The following is a 22855-nucleotide window of genomic DNA, read 5'->3' on the forward strand; positions in this document are numbered from 1 at the left end:
TCAATTATAAGATGTGATGTTCATATAGAATTCTTCCCAGAAGGCAACTCTACCCATATTTTAGCCATTGGGTAATTATTGCAATAAAACAAAGCTCTATACATTTGCCTTTGACCAGAGGCTCCCCAGACTGTCTACATGTTCCATCCCAGGCCATCCAAAGATAGTAGTCTTCATCTACCTTGAAGCATTTGCTTTTTCTCTTGTGTTTTATCACAAATCCTCAGGCTTGAATCTTGAGTAAATCTTCCTTCAACACATGGAATGGCTGGACACTGCCCACATGGAGTAAGCCGATGCTGAGACGGATCAGAGTATGGTATGAGGGACTCCCCGGCGAAGCTACATTACACATTGCTGCCTCACGTCTCAGCAAATGATGACAAGGTGAATAATCAAAACTTCATTTGGGAACCAAAATCAACCACGACAGGCCTTGGAAAGGTCTCTGTGTACACACTGCTAGTGGTCCTCGGTCTACCTCCACTCCCTACAGCAGAACCATATTTAAATTTTTTTTAACATTTATTTATTTTTCAGAGAGAGAGAGAGAGAACAGAGGAGGGGCAGAGGGAGATGGGGACAGAGAATCTGAAGCAGGCTCTGCACTGAGAGCAGACAGCCCGATGCGGGGCTCAAACTCACAAGCTGTGAGATCATGACCTGAGCTGAAGTCAGACACTCAACTGACTAAGCCACCCAGGTGCCCCAGCCTCACCATATTTCAATGGGCCTGTCTTGGTTGGAAGCTATGGACCATCTCTGAACCACATGTGCTTCTCCGCAGCTAGATGGTTAATTAATTTGCAAATGGGCTTTTAAACCTGCAAATTGGTTATGAGACCATTGCTTTCTGGGGTAAAGAGCTTTTTTCTGAAAAACTCTAATCTGTTGAGAACTGATGCTTTTGGGAAATACAATGAAAATAAATGATAAGGAAATTGATCAGGGATCTGGATTTCACAGCAACATCATATCGCTATAAAGTTTTCTAAGCACTTGACCTCTGATTTCAGTGCAGACCATTAATAGGTTGTGAGAGGAAGGATCCAACTTGCAGGTCATGCCCTGAAAGGAAAGGGGCATGTTCTCCCTTCATCCTCTACAACCCGCTTTCTGTTGGCTACAGCGCAGCCAGGCCACCAACTACCTGGGGCCACACAGATGTGACCATCTTGCTGGCAGAATGGAGACACAAGACAGATGGAATCTGAGCCCCATAGCTTTCACTGAGCAAACTGCCATTCCAGCTAGAATTTGTACGCTTCTATCTGGTCTGGGAGACATCGGTCCCAATTGGTGAACCTATGTCCTCAATCAACATATGGACTCAGAGCCAAACCGCTCATTGGAACAGCTCTACACATTACGGATGTCTGAATACACAAACAAGGATCAAAAATATATATCCAAGTCCACCTTGATTCTAATGTCTACACATTTAGGCAACACACTTTTGAAATTCTGATTGGGTTAGTAAAAACAGAGACAGAAATTTACCACCTTCTTCTCCACGTGGGGACCTGCCAAGGTCACCCCTGCCCTCTGCCAGCGATGGCACAAAGATGCACCTTGGTCATAAGAAACACAATACAGGATTATACATATGTTAAAAAAAATAATGTGTAGTGATGAAATAGCATAAAGGAACGAATGATTTTTTCAGAAGTTTTGAAGGAATTTGATAATAATTATTTTGTATTAAATGTTGAGGCAAGTTCACAGAGCACAGCCCATTTGCAATGTTCCAACCATCTGCACACTGATCATCTGCACATTGATCATTGACAGAATTCAAAAAGGCGCTAATTAGGGATGCACAAACAATAAAGTCAGTTTAAAAGCACTATACCTGTACTCCAGAATAGTGAGTTATTAAAAGAAACTGACTTGAAAAAGACCTTTCAGTTGATAGTTTAAGAATCTTATAAATTTGGAACTGGTTGCTTTTTATCCAATATGTGTGTGTGTGTGTGTGTGTGTGTGTGTGTGTGTGTGTGTGTGTGTGTTCAATGATATTTCATTTATTTTAAGCCTAAAGTAGAGCTTTTTCTGCATCTGAATAGTCCAGGATGCAGCTGGTAAGCAAAGAGCTTTGGGAATCAAGTACTTAAAGACTTTTCTAGCAATATGAGATTGTCACGAGGCCCAAATGTGTGATGCACTTTCTAACAATTGTTATGGGAAACTACAAAAGCGTCAGTTCTGAACAGATTTGAAATCTTGGCCCCTCACCCTGAATGATGATGGCTCTCTTCACCAATTTGTGGATATAAAAGCCCCACTTGCAAATTAGCCCTCAGTGTCATTCATGTCTTAGCTCACACATGCCTAACATAAAAACTTCTCAAGGACAGAGGTTCCTTCTGTAAGTTAGCGTCTGCAATAGAAACTAAACAAAAACTTAGCATTCATATATTTTGCCTCTTGGCAAAATGGCAAGACTTATCAGTGGGCAAATCTGCAAAGCCTGTTTCTTAAACAAGAATTAGTAAGTAATTTGTTTTATAAGTTAAAACAGTTAATATTTGTGTGCGTGTATCTCTGCTACAGAAACCATAGTAGTGCCTGGTCTTCTCCCCTTTTTCTTCAATCCTAAAACCAGTTCTTAGAGTTCACTCCAGATGTCAGTAGCTACACCTTTGGAAAGAGTCTTTTGTTAATACCAAAAGCATTTTGACTTATTTCTTTGGGGGAAAAAAAAGAAGTGAAAGCAGACACTTCTTTAAATCAGAAAGCTTAATTTTGCCCCTGGAGAAATGTAGCCTGGTTAAATGTCTGCATGAATTGTTATTATTATTTTATTGAGCAATAAACGAAAGTGTGATTGAGTCGCCAGTGACTCGGAGATATTGTTAAGCCTGGAATCACATGGTTGAATGACTGGTTGACCAGAACCTGGGTGATTCAAATGATCCAGAAGGCAAATGAGCCAGGAGCGAGAATGCCTCACACCAACGCAAACCCAATTAATGTCAACAAAATCCTGTTAAATTTATCGGTTGCTTGGCTTCTGAAAATGGTGGAACCAACCCCTTTCCTGTGCCTGCAGGGCAAGTTCATTAGACGGAAAACAGCATCTTGTTAACCATGGAGTTCAGCAACATAAACAAGGGGCCAGTGCCATGGTCCTTGAGACACTGAGAGAAGGCCAGCTCAGGAGGGAACACAGAGAGGCGGGTGCCTTCCTTTATAACACCACTGAGTTGTCACACAGTAGGTGCATCTTAAACCATACAGGACAGAAGCAGTAGACCCTACTGTCATTCCATTCACGAAGTAATGATCATACAAAGGACAAGGGAGGAAGAGGGCGAGGGAGGGAGGGAATGATTGAGATTTTGTCTCCATGTTCGCCAAGATTTCCACCTTCTTGTTTTTTGTTTTAGTTTTTCAAGTAAGAAGGATTCATTTGTGCTGATCCCACATCAACCATATTGACATCACATGCCCCTATGCCCACAATTGACAAATCTAATGGAACAAAACAGAACTTGCTACTCCCAAAGTCATCAAACCTACAATTTCAACTCTCTTCTATGGGTCACCCCAACTGGATGAACACTGCTAAACTCATCTAAGTCAAGTACTCTTAAATGACCCATCATTGTGCTATTTGGCAATGGAATGGGGCCACTTCTGAGATCGCTCATGCCGTAAAGCTCAACAACGCTCGCCTTGTTCAAAGAAGAGCTGATGGACATTGAAAGGGCCGTGTCACAGAAGGCTTTTGTGTGAACAGACTTACTCCGCTGGGGAAAAAGCAGTATAGCCTGGAGAGCAGTTTGGCTGGATAAGGCCAAAACAAAGTGCCAAAGAACCAAAGGCATGGTTTATCAAAGAGACCATTTTCCCAGCCATGTGGGATTCTGAATTCAAACCCTTAACACTCATATAGGGATTTCACAGTGTCCTATCAAAAATCTACTGAAATAAACCTGAAACATGGCAAAATATTGAGGTGAAATATTTGAGAAAAATATTTGAGAAAAAGTGTCTCAAATACTTTATTCTCTTACAAAGAACATGTTGTCTGTTGGTAAGCTACCAACACTAGATGTAGTGCGCTGCGGCAACAGAATGTTAAGCAATTATTACTCATTCATTGAGTCAATACTCACGATGTGTCTGGCATTGATCAAGGTTGGTGGGGTAGTATTTATTTGTGTTCTTATTTGTTTCCTGTTCCATTTTTAATAGTGGCTGGTGCAAAAAGAACATTTGGGGGGCAATGAGACAGAACTATAGAAGGGAACGATAGAACAGAATAAAGGTACAGAATAAAGGGCAAATCTGTACGTTAAACTTTCTGGAGCCGTCCCCATATTCTCCTAGACTCCTGAGCCATTGCTCTATAGCACTTTTTCTTTGCTGACTTAGATGTTACCTACCATCCCACCTCACCTCCCAAAAATTATAGTTTCCCTGCTGATTTTTCTCCAGACCATTTGCTCATTCTTGATCTGGGCACCCGAATCCATAATTATTGTCAGCTGAGACAAAACTAACAGCTTCCCTACTTACCAAATTATGCAGTCTCCACAGCATCGATCCCAGCAGAAATGTAGATCAGCTTCCCAGGGAGAGCCTTCCTCTTGAAGAAATGACTCTAGGCCAGTGACTGGCAATCCTGAAGAGCTCGTCTGGTCTGCAGGCCTTGGTTGAGGGGTCAGGAGGTCTCACAGTATGTTTGGCACATCGCAGGCAGGGGCTCATAACCTGTGCTCCCAGGTTGATGACTTGATTTCTCTTCTCTTCTTCTTGCCCACTAGAATTCACTTGGCTTCTAGAAAATGGAGAGGAGAGACCTGAAATCAGTCCCTTATTACCCACCACTCTCCACTGCCATTTTGGGAGAGTGGGGCCCTACACCTATGTGGAAGGCAAGGTACGTTTCAGTCCTCAGGGCGGTGTTCCCTTCAGAATCCCCAGTGGCCAATGGACTGGGATGTGTGGTGTAAACTGGAGGACAGGGAACAAGGGTGGAGGGGTATAGGGCCATGTCCAAAAGCCACAGACATTAAAGGGGTCAGAGCTCTGCTAAACAAAGTGAAGCTACTCTTCCACAGTTTGCTTCTCCTTTGATCAGCCTTGGCAATTGTCCCCAAGACAAGAGGGAGCCTCATTGGGGCCACTCTGAAAATTCATGAGGCAAGAAGACGTACAAGCTGGGCATATGCATGATTATTACAGGAAGAGAGAAACATTGGAACTATTTAGCATTCACAGCTGGAAGGGGCTCTGGCTGGTGGGGAAGAGACAGATGAGGTGGGGGAAACTTTCCAATCTTAATAAAATCCGTGTGCCTTTTCCAGTAAGTAAAGGATTGAGTGATGACATGCCTGACCCTTTAATATCATCAACTGGAATGAGAGAGATCTGAAGGAAAATATTTAGAAAAAGAAAGTCCATATTATGCCTTGCCAGTGTTATGCCTTAATGTATGCTCTCATTAGCAAGAAGCCAATTCCATATAAACAATGTCTTCTCAGCAGACAACAGCAAGTTAATAAGGTGCCCTCAACACTTGTTGAAGTTCCCAGGCTTTAATAAATACTTAAGGAGATAGCATGGCTTTCCGGGCATTGAGCACACATTGCAATGGGGAATAAATGGGTATATGCGGTACGGCAAGGACACCTTTCCCTCAGTAAGTTCCATGTTTCCTTTCCACTGTCCAGGAACAGAAGAAGAAGTGAGCAAAGCACTATTCAGGCTTTCCCTGGGAAGAGGAAAGATCATGCAGGGCATGACCAGAATGTACGTAGCAGAATAAAGACCAGGAAGGTTAGTTCATTTATTTATTTTTTCTTCCTAAAAGACTTTTTTTTTTAAAATTCAGGAAGATGCTTTAAGTTTTTATTGCAAACAGATGTGACCTTTGAGGCAAGCAGATAAGCCATCTGAGTTTTAAAAACATGTCATTAATAACTGACTTTGTTTATCAAAGTAAATTTTCAAAGATCTGCCAACTTATCAAACCACAAATTGGACGCCATTGCTTGTCTTTAGTTTTGTATTTTTCAATCAGCTACAGTAACTGATACTTGCCTTTGCCCACAGCTTATTAGACCCAAACTAGACAATTCTCTTTCCTCATCCTATCTAGTTTTGGTATATTTGCAAAATGGCACCAAGAACACCCAATTCCCCTGGCTTTCTTAACTTGATGTGTTTACCAGCCACTCTGCACTTCCACACATATCCAGAAAGTTTATTGTTTGTTTCTTTCACTTAGATGGGTTGGCATTGTCAGGGGGAAACGTAATCACTGAAGGTCAGCATTTTGGAATTATAAAAATGATTACTTTGGAAATTCTTTGTTAGTATTATACATACTTCAAAAGCCAACATCTAAAAATCATCTGTACTCCTTTGAGTACAGATTATAATTAGCTTCAATTATAAATCTAAACACATGTAAACTCCTTAAATCTTCCCTAGAATTGGCACATTGTAAACCAGTTATTCACCTGGACCTTTCAAGAATGTTCTTAGGGGCACCTGGGTGGCTCAGCCGGTTAAGTGTCCGGCTTCAGCTCAGGTCATGATCTCAGAGTTCATGAATTCAAGGCCAACGTGGGGCTTTGTGCTGACAGCTCAGAGCCTGGAGCCTGCTTCAGATTCTGTGTCCCCCTCTCCCCTACCCTTTCCCCACTTGCACTCTGTCTCTCTCTTTCTCAAAAATAAACATTAAAAAATAATTTAAAAAATAAAAAGGATGTTTTTAAAACCAGTAGTGTACAGGAATGCTTGCTATCGATCAAAAATAGACACAGAAATTCCACAATAAGTGCTTACATGCTTAACTTCCTTCTTATCTTCTGACACAAAAATGCTTTGCACAATAGGGTTGTTATTCCCAAGCTCCACCACAGCTGAGGCATTAAAATCAAAATAACAAAACTTATTACCTTTAACTTTAATTGATTTTATACAGTCAATGTTTTAATTTGGGAAGTAAATACACCTCTCAACATACTTGAAGTATTAAAAGATTACTTTGATGTTGAATAAAAATAAAATGGCTGTATCGTTTAATAAACTTTTAAGGATTACCTTCCCTGTCTTCCATTTTACATTATGCACATTGCACAGAGCCCGTATTTCCAACATTTTTTTTCAATACCCTACTGTTAACATATTTATTTTGAAACATATTTTGAGAGCTGAAAGTTCACATCCTTCCTTCAGAAAACTCAGTGGACTTCAATGTGTCACAATATCAGGATTGATCATCACTGATTTAGGGGCGAAATTATTTGGACCCTAATTAGGACTTCTCATTTTTCTCTCAGAAAACTTCCTATATCCTGAAGACTTTAATAGGAAAATCATATGTGTATGATTATACTCCTAATAATTAAGTAATTTTAAATCTAGAAGATACTTTAGCTCAAATGTATCATTTTGAGGCCAAGAAAATGGAGCTCCAGTATATACAATTTATTATGAGGCAAACAAACAAAATCTGATATTGAATTACAAGATCTTCAGCTAATTCACTGACACTATTTCTTGAGTAACAACAATGCCCCCCAAAAAACCCAAAATTGTAATCAGGGTCAATGTCTGTTGTATTGTTACTTGTAAATCCAGAAAAACAAGCACAACTGAGCAGTATTTAGAAGAAAAAAAATACATTAAGTTTCAGATTCTACTCTAAGATCAGATGCTCTCACTATACCAAAACCCATGCTGATACCTGAAGCACAGAAGACGAATATCATTTCTTTACTACAAATACATTTCATTGACATTTAAGTTATGATCAGCCAGTAGAAGGGACAAAAAATAGATATCCTTGTCCATTCAAAAGAGGACATTCACATACTCTTTATGTGACAGTGCCAAGCAACTGTGCCTGAGTGATTCTGATATTGAATCATTTCTTATCTTTATATTTTTCACTCTGACCTTTTATAAGTGGACACGGAACTGACTTTGGTTTTTTTTTTTTTGTTCATTCATCTGGCCACTCTAAACCTTTCATTGAGCCTCTAATATAGGCAAGGCATCATAAGGTGGCATGGGTACTAATTAAGCAAATACTGCCATGGGCTGCATTGCCAGAAACAGTGTGTCTGGAAAGATGTAAGCATGGGATCCGTTACTACCAGAGTGTCATTTCCAGCCATACTAATAGGGACACACCTGGGGTGCATTATGAGGTGAGGAACCAGAACTTGGGTGCCTGAGTCAGGATGGACTAGCTCTAGTCAGCCCAGAGAGCAGATAACCTGGTGGTAAAGAACTTTGGGAATTCCCAGACTATATAGTTTAGTGAATCCCTTCCCTATTTTTCTGTAGTATTTTTCCTCTGAGCTATTTGAGCTTTCTTAGTTTTCAAACATATGTGACTGTGTTTACTTTACTCTCTCCCAAATGGATACACTATGCTACAAGATCTATTAACAAGTTCTATATGGCGAACACTTTTAGGATGTCATTTACTAATGGGAAGACGTATTTTCTGCTCATTTGCCTCTTAGCATTTATGTTTCCCTCTCAAGTACATATCAAGCAAGAGCATATGAGATTCCCAAGCCCCAGAACTGGGTAATGAGGTCCTTTGTTTATTTTAAATATGTGCTTAATTTTTGCTTTATTTGTTTAAATACCCAATAAACCATTAACAATGTCTTTGCCCTCCTTATGCGTTTAAACTGGAAAGGAAGGAAGGAAGGGAGGAAGGAAGGAAGCAAGGAAGGAAGGAAAGAGAGAGAGAGAGAGAGAGAGAGAGAGAGAAAGAAAGAAAGAAAGAAAGAAAGACAGACAGACAGACAGACAGACAGACAGGTGATCCTATTGGGAAGTTTATATGGTAAAGAGGAAGCTGGACTTTTACATTTATCACTGAGGTAAGTTGTGCAGAAAGAGTTAGATCATCTGTCTCCATAGGTAAGTTCCTTCCTTGTTCATAAAAATTCACCCAGCTTTCCCCCCATCACTAGGATATGGTTCAAATTCTAACTCCATTTGTGTTTACCTGATAATTTTATCTTGACTGTGATTCACAGCATGTGAATGTCTTCCAGCCCCTAGTCTATTGTAGACCAAACCAAAAAAGGGAAAGGGGGGAAAACAAAAAACAAAACAAAGCAAAACAAAACAAAACAAAAACCTTTCTTTGACCCCACCTGACAAAAAATAATTTATGGAGTTAATCATCCATGAAGGACCAAGTCAACTGGGAAGGTAACAAGAGGCATCTTTACATACAGAAGAATAACTTTTGGATGTGTTTCCCTTGACGGTTTTCCAGGCCGAGGTGGAAAGTCTCCAGCATCCTCTACGTGAAGTTTGGTGTTGGCCAAGTTGAATATAACAAGTCATGTTTATTATGTCGGTGGATTCTTTTTAAGGCTGAACTAAATTAATAGCATCATGCATGATTTACAATAAAACCTTAATGAAACGCTCAGAACTGTTTAAATAGCTGCAGCAGGTTTTAAAGGAAATTGGTTGTCTGTATTTACTCTTTGAATTAAGTGCTGAAGGAAAACAGAATAATAATATAGAAAACCCGGGTTTCCTGTAACAACAATAATTATGATAACTAACATCTGTATATGGCTTTACAGTTTGCAAAGTGCTTTCTCATACATTACCTCATTTAGTAGAGTGGGAATGTTTAATGATCAGTCTTATACTGCATTTCATTAATAGTATATATATATATATATGATATTAATAAGTACTTTTAGAAGAAACTATCTTTATAAGCACTCTGCAGTAAGCCTGAACAAAAGGCTGATAGGGAGATGTTGAAATCCAATATCAACCCCATAAATCAAATAAACATCAAATAAAATCTGCCAAACACTTCACAATGTTATATGCATGTCATCAAACTCAAGGAGAATCCTGCTGCGTTACCTCAGAATGATAAAGAGATCTAAGGTGTGAAAGCATGCTGTTAGAAGTTTCATTAAAGTCTTATTTACTAGTTCAGAACGAATTTACATTGATCTTTTAAACTATTGCTAACCACAAATGCATTAAATCTAAACAGTCTTCATTTACTGAGAAATAAATGTGTCAGCAGAACCATGACTTTTGTCCAATGTTGTTCCGGCATTTAATTCACAAAGGCTCAGTGTTAAGCTTTTTATTGCTTGTTGTGCTAAAGCATGTTCGCTTAATTGCAAATATATTTCCTTCCTGCATCATTATCAAAATTGTTATCTTGAGGAAATATTGTTTTTAAATAATCTGCTGCAAAACCAGAGCAGTACACGGGCTTATTTGGAATAATTGTTTCCTGCTACAGATGAGTTAGCAATTAAGTGGTAACGTGGCTTAAACAGTTTTGAAAGGAGGTGAGGATGAAAGAGATTGGGCTGTGCTGATCCAAGTTATAAGAAGCTTCGGGACTTTTTTGGCGTCCACATACGCTCATGGCTGCCTTAATCAATACCTCACTGTTTGGTTACATTTTAAAAGAACTTTGTTAATGGTTCCAGGACCTAATCTAATAAATAAATCATTGCAGCGTATTTCATAATTTTGTGAGATATACGTAATATCAAAGGGGACCTTAGCTTTCCATCTTTGATATGGAGAGGAATGTCCCGCATCTGACCTTGATCTTGACCTTTCCCTCTATTAACTTTGGGGGAAAGAACCTGCGTATGGGTTTTAAAGCAAAGGATGCTAGTAACACTGTTAGGGGCACACCCATACTAAAACAAACAAGACACATTACGTTAAAAGAAGAAAAGAAAGGACATGATGTGACTCCAGACCTTCCAGGATTTGGGGCAATTTTTCTTTTCTTTCTTTTCTTTTTTTTTTTTTTTTTATTGCTCTTCAGTAGCTCAATACAGCAGTTGTGGTGTTTCTGTTTCAATGGGTGAAAATGTATTGAGAGTTTTCCCAGTTCTTCATTACTTAAACACACGGTAAATAGGTTGCATCATTTTATCCATTAAATAGGACGTATAAAAAATTATGCTCTCCAGAAGAAACCTAGAGTTCAATACTGTTTAAACCCAAGGGGAAAAAAGCCAATTGTTTACTGAGGAGATGATTATGGAAAATATTTTGGGGGTGTTCATTATTTCTGGGATTAGCTGTATTCCTTCAAAATGGAGAAAGACACAATTTCTAGAAATTAAACCACGATTAGCCGAGATTCAAATGGGAAGCAACCAAGATAATTCACATTTGCAGGGGGATAAAAATGTCAGGACTTGATTGGTTACTATTCCACTTCGAGGGGGAAACCTTCGAGGTACCCAACAGGACATGGAATTCTAAACCCGTTTTTTGTTTTTTTTGTTTTTCTTTTTTTCAGATGGAAACAATAAGGAAATGAATGTCAGGGCAGGACCAGAGCTGGGTGGATCCCTGAAGCAGGCCAATGAGCCGTGACCTGCACAGTCAGGACGGGGGAGAGTGACATCAACAGTGCTGATGGAGAAGAGCCTGACCTACATGCACACTCAGAGCCTACCCCCATTCAGTCTATCCTCCGCCCGCTGTGGGGTATCAGGAGCCCGGGCACGGGTCCGCCCACCAAAGGTACGGATACCCGGTACCCACCCCAGACTGCAGTAAGCCATCTACAGCCCAGAATCCGGGCAGCCTGGAAGGCCACGGACTTGCCTGGGGAATTTTCTGGGTTTCTCCGATGGAGCTATCAGACCCAAGAGCTCCGGCAATGTGACAGAAATGGGTAGCAGCTATTAAGTACACAGAATATGGGCAACGTGGGGAAGCCGTTTCCATCCTCAGAAGTCGGCTGAGCCTCTGAAACCTGGCTTCCAAAGAATGAAGGCGTTACCTTGACACGACGCGGACATCCTCCCAAGTCTTGGCCCGCATGAATCTTTCAACATGCTCTCCTCCGGCCGCAGCCTTCCCTCCGTTGTCACCCTTCTCCTCTTGCTGGTCTCACATAGTTATAAATATTGCAGTTCCCAAGCACTTGTGTGCCCTTCCACCGGCTTCAGAACCCCTCTCTCTCTGCTTGCTCACCTCCACGCACCTCCCACCACTTTCTGTTTGACCAAACACTACCTGTGGTTTTCTCGTACTTTCCACCATCCATTTAGGTACTCCAAAGTGTTGGATTATTGTCTTAAATGCCTTCTTGAAATCAAGACCCAATTCCTTTCTGAGGTCAAAGCTCAGCTTTCTCCTTGCCCACGGTGACCCGCTCTCTGGCAATCTCCTGTCCTCCATAAAAGCATACCGCATGCGCTAAAGTGGACCACACGGTAATAACCCTTTCCTGCTCCCAGGCCGCAGAAATGCTGAGCTGGGCTTTACCTTCTCTTCTTCTAGGATTACCTTAGCCTTCACAAGGTACACACACTTCTTAAGTGGCCATTCTCTGAAAAGCCACACAACATCAGGGTCACCAGCTACCTAATTGTCCTTTAAGAAAAACAAGATGTTCAACAAAAATTTAGGGCCGCCTGGAGAGCGAAGCTAAGGAAAAGCATCTAAGTACTTCCAAAGGATTAATTTGAAGAGTGGAAACACGGTGTACATTCTTTTTGTGAACAGCAACATGGACCTTTATAGTCAAGTTCTGGCCTAGATAACAACACAGATGGCTCAGACTGGGAACTGGCCGACTACATGAGCCCAGCAAATGTGTTTTGTTTAGCCCCATACAGACTTGTTTGTTTTAAGCTGATTTGGTTGCCAATACATAGAAATCAGATATCCTGACAATCGGGACCATGTTCCCAGGTAGTGACTGAACAATCACCATATACCCTTCAGATGATACAACATGTATTTTCCAGGAACCCATCCTATTTATCTCAAATACTTAACCCAGGCTATCCCCAAGGGATTTGAGTGGTCTACTGCAATTGATAAACTTTTTTTAATCAAAAAGTTCTGATAAATAAAAAAAAATCAATACAGTTTTACTCATAGAATTTTTTTAATGTTTATTTATTTTGAAAGAAAGACTGCATGAGCAAGTGAGCAGGGGAGGGGCAGAGAGAGAGGGAGAGAGAATCCCAAGCTGACAGCACAGAGCCTGATTCGGGGCTCCAGCTCACAAAACATGAGATCATGATCTGAAACAAAATCAAGAGTTAGACGCTCAGCCAACTGAGCCACAAAGACACCCCTTTATTCACAACATTTTTATGATTTGATTTTCAATGCACTTTTGTGTACTTCCTCCTTATATCCTCCTTTCAACCACATCCAATAACTGGAACTATTTACTTTTGTTTTCTTTTTTTAAGTTTATTGATTTATTTTGAGAGAGAGAGAGAGAGAGAAAGCACGAGTAGAAGAGGGGCAGAGGGAGAGGGAGAATCCAAAGCAGGGTCCACACTCAGTGGGGAGCCCGTCACATGGCTCAATCCCACTAACTGTGAGATCATGACCTGAGCGTAAACCAAGAGTCAGATACTTAACCCACTGAGCCACCCAGGCAATCCCCCATTTACTTTTCCTAATGACAAAAGGTATAGGTCCCTTTGCATCATTGGCATTAGAAAGAAACCATGAGCATTCATCAAGGATATTCCATGTTAACCTAACCCTCACATTATGAATCAAGGGCCATAGCCTCATGATAAAACCCAACTGTCGATTCATAAACAGTGTCCTTATCCTGAAGATTATGAAGTAAGCTTTATCAAAGAAACCGCCAGCAGCATCCTTCATATATTTACAAGTATCTAATACATGTATGTGTTTTATGTCTTGGTCAATTTATCTTATGGGTGGGAATTCCATTTTTATGAGTTCAGAATACTTCAACTTGTGCACTTTTTATTCACATCTACTATATATAGATAGTAGATATATATAGGTATATAGATCTATATATATAGATGTATATAGTAGATGTATATATAAGTAGATATATGTCTAGAAAATTTATAGATATATTTTTGTCAGATACAACCTCATTCAGACTCTTTAGATATTAGTACTAACAATTTCAAGAATAAGCAATAGGGCAGAACAGATTCCTCTAGAGTGAAACTAAAGGAAAATCAATAAAATAATAATAATAATAAGACCAAGACGATACATTATAATAGGCTGGGAGGGGGCTTATAGAAAGAATAAGTCGTTCGTTAATGAGTATAAACCATATTACACATTCAATCATTCTAACCTTCAATGCATTCTTCCGCTTTTTTCTTTCCATATTTTATTTCCACATGATGCTTTTTTACCCCCTCAGCAGGATTCACTGGGAAGGCATGTTCTTTGGTAAAACAAGGTCAATAACATTGTCATTTTCAACTATGCTATCATTTTCACAGGTCCAAGTAGAAACGAAATCAATTAGGAGAACTATTGCACTGTTTTATCACTAATGAATGGATTTAGCATTGTTTTCCATACTCCCACCACTTAAAATGGAAGAAATAGAGCAAATGTGGTACAGAGAAAGCTCAAATAGTCCATGCTAATGGTGGAAATACTTAAGTATCATCCGTATACAGCTAATATAAACCAAAGTGGTTTATTACCACTGTTCCGTGATTTATGACTCACATTATGACTTTATTTTGAAATGGTTGTATAAAATATTAATGTGTGGTAAAAGAACACACAAGAGCAGGGATCATGTTTTATCAGATGTAAGGCTGCTCAGTGATTTATTCCTCTTAATACACTGGACTTACGTCTTAGTATCCAATTTGCTCTTCTTATTATAATCAGCCCTTCATACTCAAGCTTTTCAAGGTGAGGCAGCCTTACTTTTGTTCCTAGATTATAGGTTGTGTACCGTTAATTTTTAAAGGGATGGAGTAGTTTATAACAAATGTGAATAATTTATAGCAAATGTTCTCAGCATTGATTAGTGTTCTTTTGAAATAGAATGCCTTCTTGATATGCATCATTCCTTTTAATGCCTTATGAAAAGTCAGAAGACCTGTTACTGCACTGCTTAATGGACAAATCAACTTTAATTTTAGTCATATATAATATGAAAGATAAGTACCTATGTTTGGAATTTGCCAGGCATTAACACTAAACATTAGCTCGGAGCAATCTAAGAAGTTAACAATGGGACCGAATTGCTCGCCTTTGAAATTTACATTTGATCTGGTTTCTGCAAACTTCGGAGTTGGTGGTTTCTGTAGGTGGTCACTACCCTGCATTTTAGGTGACTCCGCATCACACTTTGCAAAGTTCCAACCTGGGGACTTAAGCAACAGACTCCACAACTTCACAGCACAAAAAAATGATTTAGAATGATTTCCTTATTTCATTTCAGTTTTACCAGCTATATCTGATTCATAAAAAACTGAATATCTTGGGGCACCTCGGTGGCTCAGTCAGTTAAGTATCAGACTCTTGGTTTCAATTCAGGTCATGATCTCACGGTTCAGGAGTTCAAGCCCCTTGTTAGGCACTGGCAGCATGTAGCCTGCTTGGGATGCTCTCTTGCTCTCGCTCTCTCTCTTTCTCTCTCTCTCTCTCCAGCAACAGAATTGGAATTAGGAACTTCAGTGGTTTGGTGTCAGAATGTTCTTACCGTTACACTCTTCCTTTTGTCCTTTGCTCAGGAACACTAACTACAAAGTTTCCTCTATAAAAACAGAAAAATAAAGAAATCCAATGATTTAGGCTTTGAGAGAACAAAACCTAATTTTTAGAAAGCATCCATGTTAAGATTCAGGTTCAGAGGCACCTGCGTAGCTCAGTTAAGCATCCAACTTCAGCTCAGGTCATGAGCTCGCAGTTCATGGGTTCGAGTCCACATCAGGCTCTGTGCGGACAGCTCAAAGCCTGGAGCCTGCTTCAGATTCTGTGTCTCCCCTTCTCTCTATCCCTACCCTGCTCAATATCTGTCTCTCTGTTTCTCAATAATAAATAAATAAGTGTTAAAAAAAATTTTTTTAATAAAAATAAAGAATCAGGTTCAAATGATGGGAAATGAAAGAGGAAGAGGATTGATTTTGCGTTTTAGATTCCTTAACATATCTTTGAATATCAAGGGTCATCCAAATGGTGATATATGGGTGGCCATCTTCGACTTTCTCCAGGGTCCGTATAAAGCACAACAGAGAGGCCTGGTGTGGAGAATTGAGATATGAACCCAAGCCAAATCACTTCACACCTGGGAAGTCCTGGGACTATGAACCTCTCTGACCCAAGACTTCCATCTCCAAACTGAGGTTATAACACCCACTAGTACAACAGCCATTACGATTAGAAATAAGGTAAAGTTTCTGGCATTTGGTAGCCACTCCACAGACAGGATAGATACATAGTATCTGTGATCATTGTTTCCGTTCTATCAAATGTTACTCTTTCAGTAAGCCTGTCTTCAGAATGAGTTAGTGTAGGAATGCAGAGAACTCAGTCCTTTAGTAATGTTAAACCTTAAGATCTTTAGTTAATTACCTTCCCCTTGCTCTTGCCATTGGAACTTACACTGGAACTCACTGTGCTAAATTCAGATGCATTCTTAATTCCCAGCAGCCATTGAGAAAATCAGGAAAAGGCATTGAGATTGCAGAGGATTGCAGGGTCTTCTACCTAAACACATCTCCACTTCAGGGGGAAAATCCTTTCAGGGGCCACACGCTGCTCTCCCCTAAGTGGTTCCACTGGTAGGTGCCTGACCCCTGGCATTCGCTGTCTGTTAATAACCAGTCCTGTCCTTGCAAAATGAGGGCTCCAGACAATGAATCGAACTAAAAGCAAAGAAGAATATCAGAATCCTTATGATTTGGGGAAAGAAGACAGATGGAAACTGAGAGGGAGAAGGAATGAAGAGAAGAGAGGGAGAAAAAGTTTCTCCCGGAGAGAAAGGAAATCAATATTAGACATTTCTGCAGGAATAACTGTGGTGGAAATAGAATGGACACCCAGCCAGGGTCATTTAGTGTCTTGTGCGTCCGCTTATACAAAGTTGCATGAATAACAAAGAGTTCTGCCACAAACACTGAATTCCCCCAAAATAATAAAGGGCAATTTCATGGAAGGGAACCATTCGTACACCACACAGCCCCTCTTTCTCTTAATGAAATAGCAAGTTACCTCCCAAGCTCTGTTGGGGTTTAGAACTTAGTTGCCTCCAGGCCTGGGTGTGAGGTCTTAACTGTTCTTCCTGACCCCACCTGAAGGGGATAGAAATTTAACCCTTTATGTACCTGAAGGCACCGTTCTCCAAGAAGTGATCTTTGAAGTTGCCTCCATCTCTCAAGATGTGTGCACGAGGTGAGAAATGGCCTGTCTAGAGCAACTGTCAAAATGCTGCTTAGTTTTCTCTTTATATCTACCATCCTTTTTGTTATTGTTGACCCTCCTATCTCATCAGGATCATGACCACTGTTTTAATTAACTTCTGCAACTTCCTTTTTCTCCTCTTTCTTTCCTGATTTTAATTCTTCCCTGAGAGCTGCTCAGAACCCAAGACCTATTACTTTGGTCTACACTCCCTGCAGCCCTCCCCTCAATGACCCAGTGGCCTGACAGGGAGTAAGTGTCATAAAAAGGAAGCCTGTAGGGGTGCCTGACTGGTTCAATGGGTTAAGGCTCTGTGGTGACAGCACGGAACTTGCTTGAGATTCTGTCTCCCTCTCTCTCTGCCCCTCCCCTGCTTGTACTTTCTCTCTCTCCCTCTCTCCCTCTCTCTCAAAATAAATAAACATCCAAAAAAAAAAAAAAAAGAGGGCTGCATGGGTGGCTCAGTCAGTTGAGTGTCCAACTTCAGCTCAGGTCATGATCTCACGGTTCGTGGGTTAGAGTCCCACATCAGGCTCTGTGCTGACAGCCCAGAGCCTGGAGCCTGCTTCAGATTCTGTGACTTCCTCTCTCTTTGACTCTCCCCTGCTCACACTGTCTCTCTCTCTCTCTCAGAAATAAAAACTTAAAAAAAGAAAGAAAGGAGGTCTATATAAATAACTATTAACGTGTGCTCTATGATGGAAATTTCTAAAGCCAAGAAGGACAATTTTGTTTGAAACACCACACCAATTTAAAAAAATCCTTTTAAACATAATCACTCAAGTATCATCTCAAATATTATTCCCTAGAGATGCTTCACAGTTTCTGGTTTAAGTGTTTTTGACCGTTTGGGCAGTATACCGAGTTGTCCATGAGTTTTCCCCAAGCATTAAAAGGCAGAAGTTAGCAAATGTATACATTATAATTGGGCTTTTCAAGAGTTTTTAGGCTATCACTTTTTGGATATTAAAAAATAAAATTGACTTTTGTAGATGGGAAAAGCTCCCCAGGGTACTTGGAAGATTATGCATTCCAGACTGAGAACTGAGTTATGAGTTCCAATTTCACTAAAAATTTCCTTACCTATAGGAAGTCAGGGGTGAAGAAAGAAAGAAGGAAGGAAGGAAGGAAGGAAGGAAGGAAGGAAGGAAGGAAGGAAGGAAGGAAGGAAGAGTTACTTCATAACTTCATAACTCAGGTTGTTTTATTTTTCCAATTAGAAAACAAGACCTAAACAAAAGCAGTTTCTAAACTTCATACGAGGATAAAGAAATGTCTTCCTCACTTTCAAGTTTCCTTAAATATTTCTCGAGAGATAAATTTAGTCCTGTCTTCCTTCTAAACTTTATTTTTTAATCTTTACTTATTTTGATAGAGAGAGAGAGAGTGAGCAGGGGAGGAGCAGAAAGAGGGAGACAGGAACCCAAGCAGGCTCTGCACTGACAGCACAGAGCCCAAGGCAAGGCTCATTTCACCAACTGAGAGATCATGACCTGAGCTGAAACCAAGAGTTGTACACTCAACTGACTGAGCCACCAAGGGGCCCCAACTGCCAAAATTTTCTTTAAAAGAAATTTCCAAAGACTTCTTTCTGTGACTAAAAAACTCATCCCCATTCATTTAGTGGCTTATTTAACAAATATTTTTGGAAGGCCTACTATGTACCCAGCACTGTCAAATCCCAGGGATCCGGCAATTAATGAGATGATCTTTGATCTCATAGCGTTTACAAAGTAGGAGAGAAAAGGAGGACATTTTTTAAATTACTTGCAGCATATTTAACTTTTATGCATTCTTGTATATGTGATATATTTCATATTTTAAAATGAAAGGAATAATGAAGCCTCCAAGTAAATGAATAAATTTTTAAAAAATAATTGCAGTAGTGAGAATTGGTGAACACAGAAGTTCAGAAGCCTGCAGGAGCTGAATGGAAAACAAGCTCAGAAAAGAACAGTGTATGTACCCTCTTCCAGGTGACCCATAGGCATTTTACTGATGGTTTTCTCAAAACAATAGCCTTCTCAGGGTGCCTGGGTGGCTCAGTTGATCAAGCCGCCGACTTCAGCTCAGGTCATGATCTCACAGTTCATGGATTCTAACCCCACATTGGGCTCCATGCTGACAGCTCAGAGCCTGGATCCTGCTTGGGATTCTGTGTCTACTTCTCCCTCTGCCCCTCCCCTGCTCACTCTCTGTCTCTCAAAAAACAAATAAATAAACATTAAAATTAAAAAAAAAAAAACAAAACAGCTATCATGTTTTGTCCAACATAAGAAGTGATTTTTAGGGTGGAAATCTCAGACCCAATAGAGGAAGCTCTTCCCCCATGGGGGGTGATTTTTGGAAAGGCAGAGTTTTCAGAGATGGTGGCCTTTTGTAAATAAGCAGATACTTTCCCTAAATAGAATTCAATGCCTCAGTCTACCTCCTGCTGAAATTACCATCACTATCACCAAAGCTTGAGTATATGAAAAAACTTAGAGCTCATTCCCAAAAATTGTCCCAGTATGGAGGTAATAAAAAAAGAACATATAAAATATCAGAAAGGGAAAAGAAACCTAAATGAACAAAATATTCAGTGCTAAAGTTTTCAAAAGTATAGGCATCTGGTAGAAAAAAAAAAATTAACCAAAGCAATGTTAGAAAGCAGCTCATCAGAGTTTCAAAAAGTCAGAAAGATAAAATCATTATTTCTGGCATCTGACATCACTATTGGGAGGGGATAAGTAAGGAAGCTCTGTTGATGGCTCTAAAAATGCCATTTTGACAAGGTCACAACAGAAAAATCACTGCTTATTTCGGCTAACAGCAAGTATCAGACTTAAAACCCAAGAGCTGCTTAGAACTCAGACAAGGGTCACCACAGACTGGTATTGCCGGTCTTGGTGCCCATTCAGATTTATGTTCTTTCTCTCATTTTCTCTCCTTGGCTAGCCTATGTCTTTGTAAATTCTTTGTAACACTCCCTTCTCACTACTATTCAATTAGCTTTCAAATGAGTGAAGATTACCTATGCACCGAGATTTCTGCTTTACCAAGTTTTACTGTGAGGGTTCCCAACCAGCTGCTTTAAAGTAATTGGCATCATAATGTGCAGAAAAATTACTTTTCTAATGGTTGCCTGGAAGATTTATATCCCTAAAATGTAATTAAAAAGTAGATTTAGAAATATGCTCAGCAACCAAAAAGATTAAATATTAATGTGCAGTGTAATTAATAAATTATACATCTCTTGATTACTAATGGCTTATTGACTGTAAAAGCATAACATTATGGAATATTAGGGCAAACAAAGGCTTTTGGGGAATATTGTTCAGCTTCAAGGATGAAGCTGCTGCCCTTGAATTTTCAGAAGAAATCCTGATTTTGCAGATAAAAATTTGTCTGTTCCCAGTATCATTCATCATTCACTGTATACATTGCAAAGTTTGTCATTCTTTATAAAATGAAAACTTTGTACTTCCATGAATTATTTTCTTATTGCATTAAATAATATCCTATAGGCTTCCCAGCTGCAGTAAAGTTTCAAATTTAGAAGTATTTCTGACCTCTTCTATGAAAATAAAATGTCTAATGCAAATGGTAGGGGTAAAGAGAAACATCTGAGGCGAGTGTGTAATGGGCAATCCTTGCAGGCACTTTGAAGTTCAGGGTAGGATAAAACAATAAACAGAAATGGTAGGCTTTCTAATGGCTTCAACGGACAGTTTTAAGCTCCAAGTGTCTCCTGCTCTTAAAATTTTTCAAGACATTCATCAGCATCTTAGAACGCAAGGGTTGTAAAGTGTCCTGGAGGTTATCTGGTCTACCAGCTTCATTTTATATGTGAATTTGGGATTCTCTTATCGAAGGCAGTGAGATGACTCATATAAGATTTCAAGGGTAATCCATGGAAAAATGGTAACAATAACTCAGGTCTCCCCACAAAACCAGTCCAAAGTTTTTCTCCTTTGTTTCACATAATAATTGAGGAAGCAGAACAGCCAGATTTGTTAAGGATCTTAACTTACTAATCTTTTGATTCAAGTCTTTTCTAAGAAATTTCACAAAAGCAGACACAGAAGCAAGCACCAGGACCACAGTTCAAGTAGCCACCTCCCAGAATTCCCTCCCAGTTCAACCCCCACTATCCCTTTGTCTAAGACAATTAATTCTTTATGCCAGAGAATCTTCCAATGGAGAAAAACCAGCAAAGATGTGACCAAGGACCTAGAAGTTCAGTCTCATTTAATTCTCCTGAAATTAGGCAACATCTTACATTCCTCAGAAATAAGAACGAATAACTCTCCATTAGAGCAATGGAAGAAGGGCCTTGGCAAGAGCATCTGGGAAATCTTGCTCAATACGTTTTGCTTAAAAAATTTCCAAGAGAGAACCTGATGAGTGCTAAGGTAGTTAATATGATTCCTGCAGTGCAGTGCTTCCTGGGTCAGGGTTCACTGAGGAGGGGGACTCACCTCCCGTGCTTCCAGAAGCCCATGAGCAGCTAGACCTTGGCTCTCTTCTCAGCTTCAGGGTTCTCCTTGAGGCAGGCCCTTTCTATCTAAACATCTTCTTCACAGCACACATCACAATTACCCTGAACTTTCTGTCTATTTATCAAGTTATCTGTTGTATCTATTTGTTTATTTTATACACATTTTTATCCATCCATTTATTTTATCTATTTACCTGTTTCATGCTTTCCCCTGTAGACTTCAAGCTGCATGGGGGCAAATACCTTCTTCACTTCTTTAACATCAGAGTCTACCACCACACCAGCAGAAAGGGTGCTCCCTGCATACCTGTTGAGAAGTAAGGCACCCATAAGGACAGAAAGTTCTAGAAAAACTGCCACACTGGCCCTTGCCCTGCTTGGCCTTGGCCATCACTCTTCTTCCATGTCAGCATTGGTGTCTCCTCCATTCTCCCTATGCAGCCAAAATGTGAGGAAGAATGTGGAGGTCCTTCATCACTAGGAGGGTGGCTGTCATCAGTGTGGAAACTCTGTGAGGACAGGAATGGTTACAATATGCCCCAGAGCAGTACTTCACCTCAAGGCCAAGTGGACACTGTGGCAAATCATCTCACACAAAAGCCCAATCAAAGCAACTTCTAAAATGGAGCAAGTGGTCTTTCTGCAGTGACTGTGAGGAAATGATAAACCATAGCTCTGGATAAGACATACAATCCAAGTTGGGGGGGGGGGGGGGGGGAGAGTAAATAGGCAAGACTTTACCGAGTTATCTTAGAAATTCAGGCATTTAACAGATGTGTGTTCTATTAATCTTGCATGAATCTAATTCATAACTTCTAGTTTATAGGGTTCTGCTTGCCTGCTTATGAAAGATATCATTCATTTATTCTTACAAATGTCACTCTGTAGGATTCCTTGACTGGATTTTTAAAATGTCAATGGAAGCTCAAAGATGTCATAGTTCTTGACCAAAAAAAAAAAAAGACTTTATCATTTATTTATTATTTATCATGACATGACCTCCCTCATCAGATAGCATTATATCTCAGTTCATGCCCTCTTACCTGTCATTCTGTCATTTTGCTATCATGACCTCAGCCACTATTAGCTCAGTAGATAATGATGACACAAACACCAGGAAAGTGGTGTATGGACAAATTAACACAGACCCAGAGTCTCCAAAAAGCAAACTTGCTGGCCTAACCCCACTAGAAATTA

Source organism: Hyaena hyaena, unplaced genomic scaffold (genome assembly GCF_003009895.1).
Source record: "Hyaena hyaena isolate Hyena2069 unplaced genomic scaffold, ASM300989v1 scaffold_2, whole genome shotgun sequence".
Taxonomy (NCBI): Eukaryota; Metazoa; Chordata; class Mammalia; order Carnivora; family Hyaenidae; genus Hyaena; species Hyaena hyaena.